Source organism: Tenebrio molitor, chromosome 4 (genome assembly GCF_963966145.1).
Source record: "Tenebrio molitor chromosome 4, icTenMoli1.1, whole genome shotgun sequence".
Taxonomy (NCBI): domain Eukaryota; kingdom Metazoa; phylum Arthropoda; class Insecta; order Coleoptera; family Tenebrionidae; genus Tenebrio; species Tenebrio molitor.
Genome location: NC_091049.1, coordinates 10,722,323 through 10,738,680, shown reverse-complemented (window position 1 = coordinate 10,738,680; position 16,358 = coordinate 10,722,323). Strand labels below are relative to the sequence as shown.

At 32.5% G+C, this 16,358-nt stretch overlaps 1 long non-coding RNA gene across 1 annotated transcript; it reads left to right on the top strand.

Annotated features, from left to right (window-relative positions):
- The first annotated feature begins 8,404 nt into the window (after positions 1-8,404).
- Positions 8,405-10,372, top strand: LOC138129919 (uncharacterized). The gene is made up of 4 exons (XR_011159433.1): positions 8,405-9,209; positions 9,728-9,871; positions 9,935-10,075; positions 10,136-10,372. It is a non-coding gene; the product is annotated as an uncharacterized lncRNA (long non-coding RNA).
- The last annotated feature ends 5,986 nt before the right edge of the window (positions 10,373-16,358 follow it).

The following is a 16,358-nucleotide window of genomic DNA, read 5'->3' as shown; positions in this document are numbered from 1 at the left end:
GTGATTATTGTCTGATTATTTAATTTTAATTTAGGTAATCCTCAACAAATGGAAGAAATAAAAATTTTGATTCTAGCCGTTAAGCAGAAATGGCAAGAGAAACATTGAGGACATTGTGTTTTCTCGGAATTAGTTCATTTTTCAGGGGCCATTCGCGTTTTACATAGTGCTCTTTATCAGCACGACTATCCCAAAGACATAAAAAGCAGGAATATTTTGTGTAAACTCCCTGAACTCCAAGGTGAAAGTTTAACATTTTGAAATCGCCACAGACATCTCATTTGTAAATAGTGTACTGGGTGTTTTCCAACAAGATTTTTACGAACTTATTTTCTTCTGTCAAATTAGTGGAATGGGCAACTGGAATAGAAGGGAATTTGTTCCCCTTATGCAGGACTGCTTCATACTTTTCGAAGAACTGTTAATAAAAAGACGCCATTCATTATTCATCAGACTTATGATGAGGTCCATTTCCTGAAAAAGACCACAAACATCAGTACAGTAGCACAGAACACCATCCATGGCAAAAAATTGTGAAAAGTCTTGATGCCATTTTCTATAAACTGATTAAACGTAGTGTGTAGCATAATTTAACGTGAATTTAAAGCTACGAGTATTAGTATACTTTAATTTTTTTGTAATACATTTTTAAAACAGTTTTTCATAGAAATAAAATAATTTCAAAAACAAGCAAAACAAAACAAAATTAATAATAGAAAGTTTAGTTTAAATAATCACCATTAATTATGTGTTGCATTTAAAAAACATAACTTTGTGGTGCAACTCATTACTGAGACAGACTCTGTATATTTGTATACCGGGACATTTTTTTAACTCTGAACATAGTCCATACTTATTCCCTATGTTCATTTTAAAAAAACACAGATGAAACGTATTGTGAGTTGCTATGCAACCACCGAACACCAGAGATTTTGAAATAATGTTAAAAATTGTTCCGATTGATGGAATTGGTCTATCATGGGTTGCATTGGAAATGTCACGCACATTTCTAATGCTCTGATTGGCATAGAATAACTGCATTATGTGTATTTCTTCTTCAAACAACTTGACCATTTTGTTAATCTGTCAAAGTGTCAAGTACTTATTTTCGTTACCTTGGTTACGTGATTACATACATGCATTGACCTGTGTTTTTTAAAACTGAACATAGGGAATAAGTATGGGCTATGTTCAATGTTAAAAAAAATGTCCCGGTATAATATGCTTTACCGATTCTTTAGGACACATGTATATGCATTTAACTTTTTTTTAAGTAAAGAAGGAGGAGATCCTAAAAACTATCAAAAAGCAAAATGGCTAAATAAAACAATACAGGGTTATTCACGAGGAATAATGAGCCTGACCAAATTCTCGATGCAGCAACCAACATTACATTTTCCTTGTGAATCAGCCTGTGTACTTGCCATGGATAGATCTGAATTCCAGTGACTGAAGAGAAAAGAAATTATAATAATAAAATAATGACTCTTGTTCCATGACGTGGATCTGTAGAAATTAGCAAGAATCTGGAAGGATGTCGTTACTGCTCCCTGAAAAAAATCAGTTTGTTACATCTTATTGTAAGTGCAAGAAGATGTTGTACAGATCTATGAACAAAGACAGAGGATTTCATTGGTGAACTGCATTCCCATCACTAAGAAGTTCAAGAAGAAGGGTTATTATTTTTCCCCTAAGCCAAGTCCTGCAAAAAAGAAATCCATATCCATTTAATGGTGCTCTTTGTGTAATTGCCACCGACACATTTTTATTGACTAATAAATAAACATAACCATAACAGGGAAAATACAACCTATCGAGTTGGCAGCTCTGTATGTCAAAAAGTTTAACGAAAAATGTAGTGACAGATATACCTTTCAAATTAATAGAATACGTACTTGCATTCCTGATTTAATTTTTAAATACCAAAACACAATGAATGCTTTGTACAGTGTATTTTGGGTTGCATTTTTACCTGGTCAGGCTCGTCGTCTTACGTGAATAACCCTGTATAAATTTATTTATAATTAAAAAGTACATGACGTTTGCTGTAACGGGTGTTATCATTATGCCCGCTTATTATGCCCTAGGGCGTTACAAACTGGTTTATATAGCTTGTATCACAGACATAAACAATAAATAATTGACAAGTGAAAAATAAAAAATATAGAGCAACTCTATCTAGCTTCCTGTAATTTGATCAGACAATAATAATCAGTATTAGGTACATACTTTACACATTTACTTAAGTTAAAAGATTAAGAACACGGTTTAAAAAAATATATACAGGGTGTGTTTGAAATACATGTGTTAATTTTAACCAGAGAAAGAATTCGCTAATTCATTAAAGTTTTTTCTATAACATTTTTACGAAAAAGCATTACAAATTGATTTAAAATTTGGAATACATTAGTCATAAAAGCGTATACCCGTCTGTGGGTAAGGGCGAACATTTTCTGTTGTGATAAAAACGGAGCCTTGTCAAAAAGGTACATTGTTATAGAAAAAATTAAATAATTAAAATTAAAATTTTCATGGTTATAAAAAATTGAGCCTAGTTAATCACACAAAACGACTCGTTTGGTATAGTAATTAACGTTATAAGTCCGGGAACTCATAGTCGAAACGAGTACTGTAAAAAGAGTTCACGGACGAATGTCGTTATGTATTTTATTTCATCCTGCCTCAAATTTCGTTTGAAAGAAACATTGAAATTAATTTCAAAATAATTCAACAAATGCTCCAAATCTAGTCACATTTTTGGAACATGATTAGCAACGGCTGTTTGGCAATTGTTTATTTTGTTCATTTTGTTGAAATAATTTGGTGCGTCAAAATGACTTCTAAAGCAAATCCTCCAGAAATTGTGAGAAAATCTGCAGAAGCCTGTGCTGAATTAATACCTAGCAAGAGTAGTAAGTCTGGTGAAAGGTATCAAAAACAATTCAGCCATTTTTGTAAATGGAAATCAGAAAATAATGTGAAGAAAATTACGGAAGAGGTTATGCTGGCTAGTCTATTTTTTAGATTTGGTGTAAATGGTTGTATTATTTTACTTGTGAACGTTTTTAGTCTGAGAAAGTAAGTGCATCATCTTCTTTGTGGCCGAAATAGTTAAATTGTTAATTTGTATTTAGATCTAGTTTTGAACAAAACATTTCTTAAACCTGAATAATTGTTATTGCGATTGTTACTTTTGTGTTTCCAATAGCAACACTTAACCGGCGTCCGGCCGTTTTTTGCGTTTTCCCGGATTCAAACTGATGACGTAAAGTATTGAAATTTGACACAGGATGAAATAAAAAATCTTGGAATACTTATGCGAATTTTGCAAAAAGTTATACAGAAAAGTTTCATAAATTGGCGAGTTCTTTTACTGGTTGAAATTAACACACGTATTTCAGATACACCCTGTATATAATGTGTGAAAATAAGCACATGTTCAATGACGAAACTAAATATGAATAATAAATACAAATAATGGGAAATCCACGTTATCTACGCAAGAAAATGTGGTTCAGAAAAATAGCATGTGTGGGTAATCCTTAGACTATTTTCTTATCGGGAGTAAACAAAAACAATTTAAGAATAAACCCCATCCCGATCTCATTAAGTGATAATTATTTCATAATACTTGGTGTCCAAAAAAAAAGACGAGTCCATAGATCTCTTATTTATTGGACGATTTTAATTATCTATACACCAAATTAAATGGTTGTGAATAGGCTACACGAGGCCTAATAAATTTATGTATAGCCCCAAGGGCTTCAAGGCTAAACTGTCAAATTATTTTTTTCCCAAATTCGAACACATACTTTTTTTATTCTTAAAACAACTGTGTATCACAAGTATACACTTACATACTAAAAATATAAAAAGAAAAAAGCTACTATCGTCAATGCTCAAACTACGCTCCATTTTGCGCTAAACATTGGCGGCATCTCTGCGCAATCGCATATGTTATATGTTACTATTTGTCATTTGTTTTAAAGGGCAAAAAAGAGCATAAGGCATTCCCAATTGCATGGGAAATTATTTTTTTAAGTAAAAGAACTAGAGGGCTTAGATCCATAACTAACAAACACGTTAAATGGTGAACAGTTACGAAGCTGATCATGCAACAATAATTTGCTGCCTACGAGAATTTCAAAAGACAAAGAAGATCTACAAGTGAGTACCGTAGGGATCCTCACAGAAAACGTTAGGTAGGGGAGACCGGGGCATAGTGGACACCTTAAGGCAAAAAAATCTGGTATTAATTTATTCGCGACAACAGAATCCAGATCGAAGATGCTTCAGTTTTTTTCCTAACCCTCCACCACCCGGCGGCACGGCAATTTTGCCGGAGTACATACACTATTACGGATAATACTATCAAGTAATAGTGCAGTGCTTATCAACATAATTACTGGCGTCTCGCCTCCACATTGTGACTTTTTTGTGTTTTATGTTCTGTGTCAATGTTAAGGAATTTCCTCACGATATGACATGAGTATAATAATTAATAATATACCTTTTTGAATTTCAACTACCAATGTGTTACCTAAGTCTAGAATTTTTAAATTTTTAAAAAGAGATTGCGGTACTATTCCCGTTGCTAAAATTATAAGTGGTAAAATCGAAATTTTTTCTAAACACCAAAGATTTCTCATAGCAACGGAGAGCTCTAAATATTTATTAATTTTTGTGTTATACATACATATGTCTGCGTTATATTATGTGAATTTGGAACAGCTATATCTAAAAGATATGCTTGCTTTTGTTGTTTATTTAAAATAATAATGTCTGGTCTGTTATGCTTAATATGAATGTCAGTTAAAACTGTTCGATCAAAATATAATTTGTAATTTTCATTTTCCAAATAACTTTCTGGTGGATAACTATAATGTGGTTGTATATTCTTTAATAAATTGAATTTAACAGCTAAATTCATGTGTATAATTTTAGCGAATATATCATGATTCATGACGTTTCTTATATTCGCTTTGAGCCAAAACGGTGCAAGAAGAAATGATGTGTTCAATAGTATTATTATTTTTTGCTGAGCAAATAGGCAAAATAATCATTTGGAAAAAAATGCAAAGTGACCCAATACCTGGGGAAAAGTGGTCACAGTGAAATTTACAGGTAGGTATAAATAAATGTTAAGAGTTTAATAACAATTTCATAAAAATTTTTAGAAAAAATTACAAATCTTGATTAAAGGCAATTGTCGCAAGTACTTATAGTCATCATCGTTTTCCTCGACTATTGCGCACTGTTCATGGAACCACTTCTTGATCGGAGATATAGGACATACCAAAACCAAATAACTACCACCTGTTGAATTAACTTGGTGAAAGCAAAATTACACTAAGTATAATTTTGATATTACTAGGATGCTAGAGTCCAATTTTTACCCTTTTGCGATGACGTCATTATCTAGTAACTTCACGTATGTTTGAACTAGGATCAGAAACAAATTTGAATTGATCATAAATAACTATTAGGTTTCAAATTTGTTGACAATTGCTTCGAAAGGTTATGTTCGCAATCAATGTAATAAGTGAAAGTAATTAAAAATTGTCAAATTGACAGGAGCATAAAATAATCACAAAGTAACCAACAATAAATAAACGTACCGTTTTTTTCTGTTTCTGTCGTTTCAATAGAGAGAAAGCGAGTAAGGAAATCGTGACGTCATCTCAAAAGGGTAAAAATTGGACTATAGACCATTCAAATCTAAGTATACAACGTTGCCGATTGATTTTCTGATTATGCAGTGTTGGTGGTTATTTGGTTTTGGCACGATTATAGATGTCTCCACAGAACAGGTATTCTGCATCTGTGTCGCTTTCTGTATCTCCATTTTCATCGCTAGAAGAATGATTGTTCTTGATGTTTCTTGAATGTTGACGTTTCCGTCTCTATTTGAGTTTGAAACAGATTTTTGCTTGTTTTGTCTCTTCAGTTTTTGCTTTTCAGCTTCTTCTTTGTTATTTCTTTGCTGCTCTAATTCATTCTTATATGGGCTGTCAGTCAAAATTGTGGCAAAATCTACATCCGTGAAGACGAAATCTTGGTGAAATAGAACGTTTTCTGAAATAAATAAATTGTGAAAAACAAAATAGATTGGTTAAATAGATTGCGACGTTACAAACCATGTTGTCAGGGTGAGAGCCCTTTATCCCAGAAAGATAAACATACGCAGATGTATACGATAAACTAAAAAACTTTAGAGAAGTGTGATAAAAAACGTCCCTATAATTATTGGAGAATCCGACAAATTTTAGAAATCGTATTTTTTTTTGGAAATTGAGCTGATTCTAGGCATAATTAAAAACTGAAAAAAGTGAGTAGGTAAGTACACTCATGTTCAAAAAAATGTGGGACAACTGTTGTAACGTAACTCTCAATTTCACTATAAATCTGGGACAACATCTTTTTTGGGTTTTAAATGTGACTTCAAGCAGTTATACAGGGTGTTTGAAAATTGCTAGAACAAAAAAAAACTGTGGCATCTGGAAGCCCTAAGAAATCCAAGAAACCAATTTTTAATTTTTTAAAACAAAAGGGATAAAGTAACCCTATTCCTGCATATTCTACGCCTCAGGCGGGGCAATATTTTTTAAACCTTGGTAACCAAGCGTGATGATCGTAGTGATAATGAAGGACTATACAACAATGTGAAAAATTTATATTTTTTTGCAAGATCTTGGCAACCACAAATTGACAGTTTAAGAACATCAAATTTTTTATTTCGTTATTGCTTAACAACGTGAAGTGTCTTTTTAAAATACCTTAACTCAGTGGTGCACTAACAATTTTAACCCAATTTTTAGTAATTTTTATCTCGAAAACTAGAGGATTTTTATTAGAATTTTCTTTTGCCGATGACTTCAACTCACCATCACCAATTACCAGGTTTTTTTTGTACTAGCAATTTTCAAACAGCCTGTAATTAATTAAAATTTTATTAAAAAAATATTTTGGGTAAAATTAACAATTTTGCGGTAAAATTGCTTTGAAAAGTATAATCACATGTCAACTTTGACAAATAAATGAAATCTGCTATTTTTTATTGTTCAATACCCTGGAAAAATAAAATTGTCCCAGATTTATCTGAACACGACTGTACAGTTGCGAAATAAAATTGATTTATTTACATTTAAAAATAGTGGTTTGTGGCATAATAACGGGTAGGCAGCAGGTAAAGGCGATGATTTAATTACACTCAAAACTCAAAAACTTACTGGGTGACCAACACAGAAAAGTTTAATTTTTGATTGTCAGTCATGATGACAGTAAAAGGTGGTTTACAGAGATTTTGTCACACACAAACAAAACTTGGAATAAGATTCGGACCAAAAATCGAATTAAGTTTCGAGGAGGTGATTACTTGCTGAATTTTCCTTTTAAAACTATTTGATACTTTCCTTTTTTTATTTTATTTTCTGTTTCATAAATCATTTTGATCTACAAAATGATTAAAAAGAAAACAAATCAGAACAGGTGGTTATGTCCTAGCGGATCATATGCAAATAAGCGTTCAGTGCATGGGCGTAGACAATTTGTGGTCTCAAACGTTACTTTATAATAAATCATATCTCATGAATTTTAGACGTTAAATTATAATTCTGCATTTGTTATTTGACAATGGAGAAAATTCATAAAACAAACGAGCAGCATTTTACATTCGTAAGAATCGGTAAGAATGCGACGCCACTGGTAAGCAAAATTTTAAAGCAACGGTGTGCTCTGTTAACCTAGAAAACTCCTTTTCGATTTTGGCAAAGTTTACAGACGTTGTTAAGCAACAATTTATCACAGAATAATGGTAAAATTGGTTTACCATTGAAAATAAAGTATTAATTATTATTAATAATTGATTAACTAATAAGAGTTTTCGAGAGGTAGGCAACCATTAAAACGACTTTGTATACCAAGTGTACAGATGTGTACGATCAAGCTAAGACAGACGTTTCGATAGAACAAAAGATGAGATAGCAACTCTTGATTTGTTTTCTTGTTGATCAGCTTGTAGTTTTCGCTTATCTTTTCTTAAACTTGGAAAATTGTTGATATAGGGACATGGTCGTACGTCTTTTCTAAATCTATAAAAATGTTATGTGTTTCGTACGTTTTTTCTAAGAGTTGACATTGTGAAAATATCTATATTGTGCACACATGACATTCCTGCAGTAAAACCCCTATCTCAATATCGTTTTATATTTTACAGAGAGCAGTGGATGTGCTGTGGCTTTTACGATAACCGGTCTGCATTGTGGAAATAATATTGTAAAGTTTAATATGTTGTTCCGTTTAATTGGAATAGTTGTTTATGCAATAAGTTGCAAAATGTGTGGCATCCTGTGGCATTCTATTTTAAAGATAACACATTTTTTTCGCATTAATCTGAGATAACTATTAATAGAGAAAGTTTACTACTGTAGTACTGTTGAGTGTTGGCTACAGAAATCAAATTTTAAACAAAATATAAGCGCTTAAGATTTATTAACACTGCATTAGTTTGAGTCACCAAATTGTGGAGAAGATCACGATCAACGTGATTAGCTTCTTTTTGTGAAGATTAGGTTTTTGTTTTTGATAAAAATGCAATAGAATAAATCAGTACAACCAGGAAATGTGTCTAAATTGTGGAAAATATTTCCCATCGAGCCTATTTATAAAGATCTTGATTTACAGAAGTGTTTCCTTGTTATCACCAATGCTAAAGTGTTTGGCAGTATAATTGAAGATGTCACTACTTTTCAAGCTCGGCAATAGTATATTAAGTATAAAGAACGGTAATGACAATGTACGGATCGAAGACAATTGTTTGGAGGAGGAGCTTGCGACGACTCCAATATTGTCTGAGATCCGTACATTGTCATTAACGTTCGTCATGCTTATGAGATTTTTTGCGCGATTGAATATTTATTACAAAACATTCCTTGCAATGCGATACGACGCCCTTCACATCGTGTTGCCACAATGTCGATTTTTGTATCGCGTTTCTAAGGCAATCTGCAAACAACTACCGCCATTGCAGTTTTTGTGGGCAAATATCGCCAGTTGTGTTAAAAAACAAGCAGTAAAATGAGTGATATTAGTGATTCCGACAACGAAGTGGATATTGTAGAAGAAACTTTGAATGTGGGGTGCGTCACAAATAAAGAATTTTTGTAACTAACGATCTCAACGTGTAATTAAGAAGACAAGGAAAATTTGTGGTATGAAAATTTTGATAAAAAAAAATAAAAAAAAAAAAAATTGTTACACAGTCTAGGACTGGTTTACAAATCTATGAGGGGCATGGTGACCAACTCAATAGACCGGGACCAATGGCTTAACGTGACTTCCGAATCACGAGACAGAATATAGCCTTTTTTTTTTTTATTATTTTAAATTTCGCCCTGGGTCGGAATCGAACCCGCGACCCTCGCGTCCCTGAGCCGAAACGGACTCCCTTAGGCTATATTCTGCCTAAAATGTTGTTACACAGTCTAGGACTGGTTTACAAATCTATGAGGGGAGTGATGACCAACTCAATAGACCGGGACCAATGGCTTAACGTGACTTCCGAATCACGAGATAGAATATAGCCTTTTTTTTTTTTTTTCGCCCTGGGTCGGAATCGAACCCGCGACCCTCGCGTCCCTGAGCCGAAACGGACTCCCTTAGGCTATATTCTGCCTATTCATGCTATTCTATATGTCGCGGCAAGTTCGCTAATATTATTTCTTTGCAGCGGCAAGGAATGCGGACCACAAGAGCCGTGTGAGTTTCCAGAAAGTGCTAACATCTTGTCTTCAACTTCTGTCTACATAAATCAAGAATTTTCGAAACCAGCGAACTCAATATGAAATCAAGCAGAAGACAAGGAAAATCCGGGGTATGAACATTTTGACAATTCTAATGTCGCAGCAAGTCTGTTACTAAAATTGTTTCATTGCAGCGGCAAGGTAGGCCGACTACAAGAGCCGTGTGAGTTTCCAGAAAGTGCAAACATCTTGTCTTCAACTTCCGTCTACATAAATGAAGAATTTTCGAAACCAACGATCTCAATTTGTAATCAAGAAGACAAGGAAAATGCGGGGTATGAAAATTTTGACAATGCCAATGTCGCGGCAAGTTTGCTAATGCTATTTCATTGCAGCGCCAAGGAAAGCCGACTACAAGAGCTTTATGAGTTTACAGAAAGTGCCCCCACATCTTGTCTTCAACTTCTGTCTACATAAAAATTATTATAATAATCGATTAATTTTGAATAAACTTTACTTACCGTTCTAGAACACCAAAAATTACTTACCATCGAGTTTATCGTTAGCAACGAGTAAACAGAGCTTACCACCTTGGAAACAGACGTGGTAAACAACCAAATAGAGTACAATCGCGCAAAAATAATTGTAAAGCAGCTCGGAAAATTATTATGAAATTTACAGTATTTACACCCATTTGTCAAAAGCATAAGTATTATGAATTTACAAGTGAATTCGTGTTGGTATTCACTTTTAACCAGTGAAGGTTTTAGAATTAATTCGCTCCTAGGCAACATTTTAGTGCGCCCCTCAGAACAAAACAAGAGAATCACGGAAATAAATGAAAATCATCTTTAACTTTTTTGTTTTTTATCATTTTAAAGAAAAACAAGAATAAATAAGTAAAATTCAAATTCTAAACAAAATATGTACCTAATGTAATACAGGGTCGCTGAAAAGTATGGATACAGCTAAATATCTTCAGAACGATTTAGTAGAGCTCGTTGAAATTTGGCATACAATTAGGAATGTGCTTAAATTCTATCATCTGAGATTTTTTTCACTTTTCTAACATTTATTTTGTAGATGCAAGGCTAACTCAATTTTTTTTAAATGGCATGGGGAGTCAAATTTAATATTTTTGAAAAGAGTATTTTTTGTGAATACAGTAATGCAGCACATGTCCACATCGCCGCCATTTTGAAATTTTTTTTATCATTAAAAATGATGTATCATCGCGTTTAAACTTTTTTTTATTAAAATGTATTCTGTTTCAGTTAAATGTCTTATTTTTACTCTTATTATTAACTTTTATTTATTTTTTGGTCAAAATATAGGCGTCAAAGAACTGACTATAGCTAAAGACCAAATTTCCAAGACTAACTAAATTTTACATTTTTCCAAATTTTTTAATTCGATAACTTTTTATAATGTTTAGATTAAAATACTGCTAAGATATCCATGTGTTACATCACTAAATCCACAAAAAATACTATTTTTAAAGATATCCCCCATCCCATTTAAAAAAATCAAATTAACCTTGTATCTTCAAAATAAACGATGTTAGAAAACTGAAAAAAATTCAGATGATAGAATTTAAACATTTCTAACTATGTATGTGCTAATTTCAACGAGTTCTGCTAATAGTCCAATCAATAGGGAGTTTTACCTTGCAAAAGGTACAGAAAAGTTTATACTTGGCAGGTATCTTCTATCAGGCATATTATTAATATTGTTGAGTTTGCGACCTTGGGGGGGTTGCCGCTCGCCCCGCCATATTGGAGAATAGGGGTGCAAAATTACATTTTTGCGATTATTTCATTATCCGTGCGAGATACCTCTATCTAAGTTATTATAGAAAATGTAATTCTCTACATTTTTTGTTGTTTATGTTTTTTGGTCAGATCAATAGTTTTGTAGTTACAGCGTGTATAAATCGAGAATTTCTTTTATTTTTTTTTGTACTTTTTATTCTTTTCCACACCACCACAGAGGTAGAGCAACAGGGTGCGTTTTTTTTTGACGTGGTGTCCCAGTAGGCATAGTCCTTGATGCAGTAGAAATTTACTGTTTTACTCTTTTTGATCTCTTTGTAACGTTGACGGACCCGAATGATCTGGATCGAACGGTATACTTAGATATAGTTTTTCATTTATAACTTGATCCAAAAACATGAATAATTTAAAACTTTTGTATGGTTTGGATATCCCTCACAAAAGTGTCAACTCTAAAAACTTAAAAATGGCAGTAATCGACAATATACCTATATTTTTTTATTTAAGAAACTGACTCATCATATCAATACCATATCGATCCTTTCGTCATTGGAGCACATTTTAATTAACAAAAAATATTTCAGAATTATACAAAAAAGAATTGTTAAGTGAAGTGGGCGAAGCACAATAAGACCTTCTAATCTGAATGATGTACACTATTTTATCTTCAACTGGATCACAAAAAAAAAATCGGACATGAATTTATTTATTTATTTTTTATTTTTCTTTTCCTGCAGTTACATTAAAATTACAATTTGCAAATTTGCAGTTTTCAAATTTTAAGAGACTAGTAATTCCCACTTTTCTTGTCGTAATATTGTTGGTACTTGAAATTTCGATAAGTAGAGTCTGCAACGCTATCTAAATTATCCGATGTACTTCTACAAATTTCCAGATAAAACTTTCCCAAAATGGTGAATGATCGCGATTTGTAATTTTTAGTATCCTGAATAATAAAATAGCCTATGCTAATGCTCAAGGTTATGTTTGCTATCATCGCCTCCTGGTCAAAATACATCAAAATAGGTGTAATGGGAATAAATTTGTTGTTGACTAATTAGTGTTTTTTGCCGGTGAGTGTATTATCACAAAGTACAAGATCACTCACTAAAGTTTGTCCAGCGAGAGATTGGTTGACATAAAAGTCACTAAAAGCTACGTAGAGAAAGTAATACCTAGCGCACGTAAAATTTGAAATATATCCTTCAAGCAGTAACATTTTTACCTGAAATAATGCTCTAATTAATGTATTCTAGTCCATTTTGTAGTGTTGGGTTAATTTAATACAATTTAAAATCTCCCAATCTCTCGCTGGACGAAGTATACCAATATCTAATCCTGAATATTAGAGAATTTAGAAGCTTTGGAAATCGAAAAAAAAATTTTTGTTCGATACTGTCAGAATTTGAGAATTTTCTCCGATGTGAACGGATTTTGATAAATGTGACAACTTGTCAAAACGAAACGTCAAGTTAATTTTAAAGATTTTAAGCTATTTAGAGCCTGTAAGGGGCTCGTCGAACAAAAAACGTTGTATTCAACTCGTTCGCGTGTAAATTGGGCTTTTTTTTGGCACTCGTGGGCCTTTAAAACGCTCGTTTCACTCCCGTTTTAATCTGGCCCACTCATACCAAAAAAGCCCAATTTACACACGAACTCGTTAAATAAATAACTATTAAATCCACTACGGTAACAGAGATTGAAAGACCTATTACCGTTAGTAATAATAATAAAATTTAAATAAAGGAGAATTTTATAAATATTTAGGTATTAATCAATCAAATCATATTCAACACTCAATTATAAAAGAAAATTTAGAAAAGCAATTGTACAGTCGATAGACAAATAAAACTGGGACAAAAATGACAATCACATAAGTCAAAATTTACAAATTTGCATCGTTTAATTACGGCTTTATCACAAATAGGTTAACTTTGGTTTGACATATTATATAGACACTGACAAATATATTGACAATTCAATGGTCTGATTTACATAGATTAAATTTTAAGTGTCCCAGTTTTATTTGTCCACCGACCGTACTTATTTAAGAATTAAATCTCTTTTAAAATCAAAATTAAACGGTAATAATTAATTAAAGCAGTTAATACATATGCTATTCCATTACTAACCTATTCTTTTAGTGTTATAAAATGGTCCAAAACTAATTTACAGAATATAAACATTAAAACCAGAGTTCTTTTTACAAAATTTAGTAAACATCACCCTAAATCTGCTATTGAAAGATTTAATATACCACGTGAAAACGGTGGTAGGGGTTTTTCAAATCTTGAAATACTGCAACACAATCAAATTGCTTCACCAAAAAATTATTTCCTCAATAGAGCTCGTGATAACACCTTTTTTAATGCTTTGGTTTCAGCCGATAAAGGTTACACACCTTTAAATTTAAGTAATGAAATAATTTCAGATATTGTTAAGTCAAATACACCTGACACTATAGCAAATATAAAATAGAAGTCTTTACATGGGAGATACATTAAAGAACTAGAACAACCAGAAGTTAATATTCAGGCTTCTCATGCATTGCTTAAGAAATCAAATATTCGCACTGAGACTGAGGGTTTTATATTTAATACAAGAAGTTGTTATAAATACAAGAAATTATAAAAAACACATATGCGGTTTGCAATCGATCATTAATAAATGTAGGATTTGCGGAACTGAAGGGGAAACAATTGAACACATCATTTCTTCTTGCACCGTTTTGGCTCAAAGCGAATATAAAAAACGTCATGATATATTCGTTAAAATTATACACATGAATTTAATTCATTAAAGAATACACAACCACATTATAGTTATACACCAGAAAGTTGTTTGGAAAATGAAAATTACAAATTATATTTTGATCGAACAGTTTTAACCGACATTCATATTAAGGATAAGAGACCAGACATTATTATTTTAAATAAACAACAAAAGCAAGCATATCTTTTAGATATAGCTGTTCCAAATTCACATAATATAAAGCAGACTAATGTATAACACAAAAATTAATAAATATTTAGAGCTTTCCGTTGCTATGAGAAATCTTTGGTGTTTAGAAAAAAATTCTATTTTACCACTTATAATTTCAGCAACGGGAATAGTACCGCAATCTCTTTTTAAAAATTTAAAAATTCTGGATTTAGGTAACACATTGGTAGTTGAAATTCAAAAAGGTATATTATAAAATGTGGAGGCGAGACGCCGCCGGTAATTATGTTGATTATTAGCACTGCACTATTACTTGATAGTAATATCCGTAATAGTGTATGTACTATGGTAAAATTGCCGTGCCGCCGCGCCGGTGGTGGAGGGTTAAGATTGATTTTTTTGTCTGAAAATTTTTTTCCGTATTTTTTTCATATACATTTAAACATCCTCGATAAGGTAGTAAGTATGTAAATAGTTAGTACGTCAATTTTGGGACACCCCGTATAACAAAAATTATGAAAACGTGAATAGCAAACGACCACAACAGTTTACTTTTTAACACTGAACCATCTTGCTATTTTTGATTTTGACACCGTGGATACGCCCACACGGGACAACTCGTGTTACACGACAGTGGAACCGGTAAAATATTGGGTAATAATTTTGTTATTTCACTTTTTTAGAGGCTTTTCTTAATAGGGATAATTTAATTATTATTAAATATTTCGTATAATTGATACATAATTGTAATTGATAAATAAATCATGAGAAATGCTTCAAAAATACCCTCACATTTCATTCGGTCGAGCCGCGTACAAAGCAAATTCCACTTCAACCGTTTCTATAGAAATACACAAAGGCGCGATTTTCGACCGCTTGTAGATAAAAGTAATTACATTAGAATTAAAATATCAATTAGAATGTATCATCGCAGTTCTCCTAATGCTTATTGTTGCATTGAGTATTCATGATATTATTGGATTAAATAAATTCTTTCTAATTTTTCTCTAGTGCTTTATATGGAACATTAAAGACTAGTGTCTTATGAATCCCATAATACACCTGAAATCATTATAGGCCAAGATATTTTTTGGTTAGATTGGCGTCAGGTCGTTTTTAAATATTGGCCTTGTTGTCACTTCCGTCATTAATTTAGTTAATAATAATTTATCCAATTTAATATATTAGGAATGTTCTTAAACGAGAACTACCGCTGCAAATACAGTCCACGCGTTTTAGGATGGCGAGAGCCGGCGCACTATGATTGGTGCTTCGCAACGGTATGGTAAATAAGACTCGTTGCAGTGGCGTAACAACAAAGAATCAGATCGAATATCTAAGTTTCTTTTGAGCTGTTTGCATTTCCAGTTAACTGTCTACCTGGGTGCAAATGATAGGCTTGCTTTTATGATTATCCGGTGTTAGATGTTAGATAATTCCTGGACATTTCTTGAAACTGAGTTATAAACCGATAAGATTCCGCCACTGGGACTTTTCAAACGGCAGGCTGGTGCGCTTTCATTGCGCATCCAAGCCGCTCGCCATCCTAAAATGCGTGACCTGTACGTGTTTCATTTCAATTAAAATTTTAGATTATTGTTTCTAGTGCGTTCAATTATTGAAAACATGTAGCAAACTGGCAGCAGTTTTCGGTTCAATTATAACCCTAAATAGATTTATAATGGCATATCACAATACTGCCAATTAAAATGTCAGATTTTCATAGATAATGCTTCGTGTAGAACTCGGAAAAAATATTTTAAAAATTCTATGTCAAAAAATAAAATGACATTTACTTTTTGAGGTACATTTTTTTTAATTGCTTTTAGTCTTCTACGTTGTCCCACAACCTCGTAGGTAAAATTTCGACATTTTAAAAATACACCTTTGTATATCATATTTTATA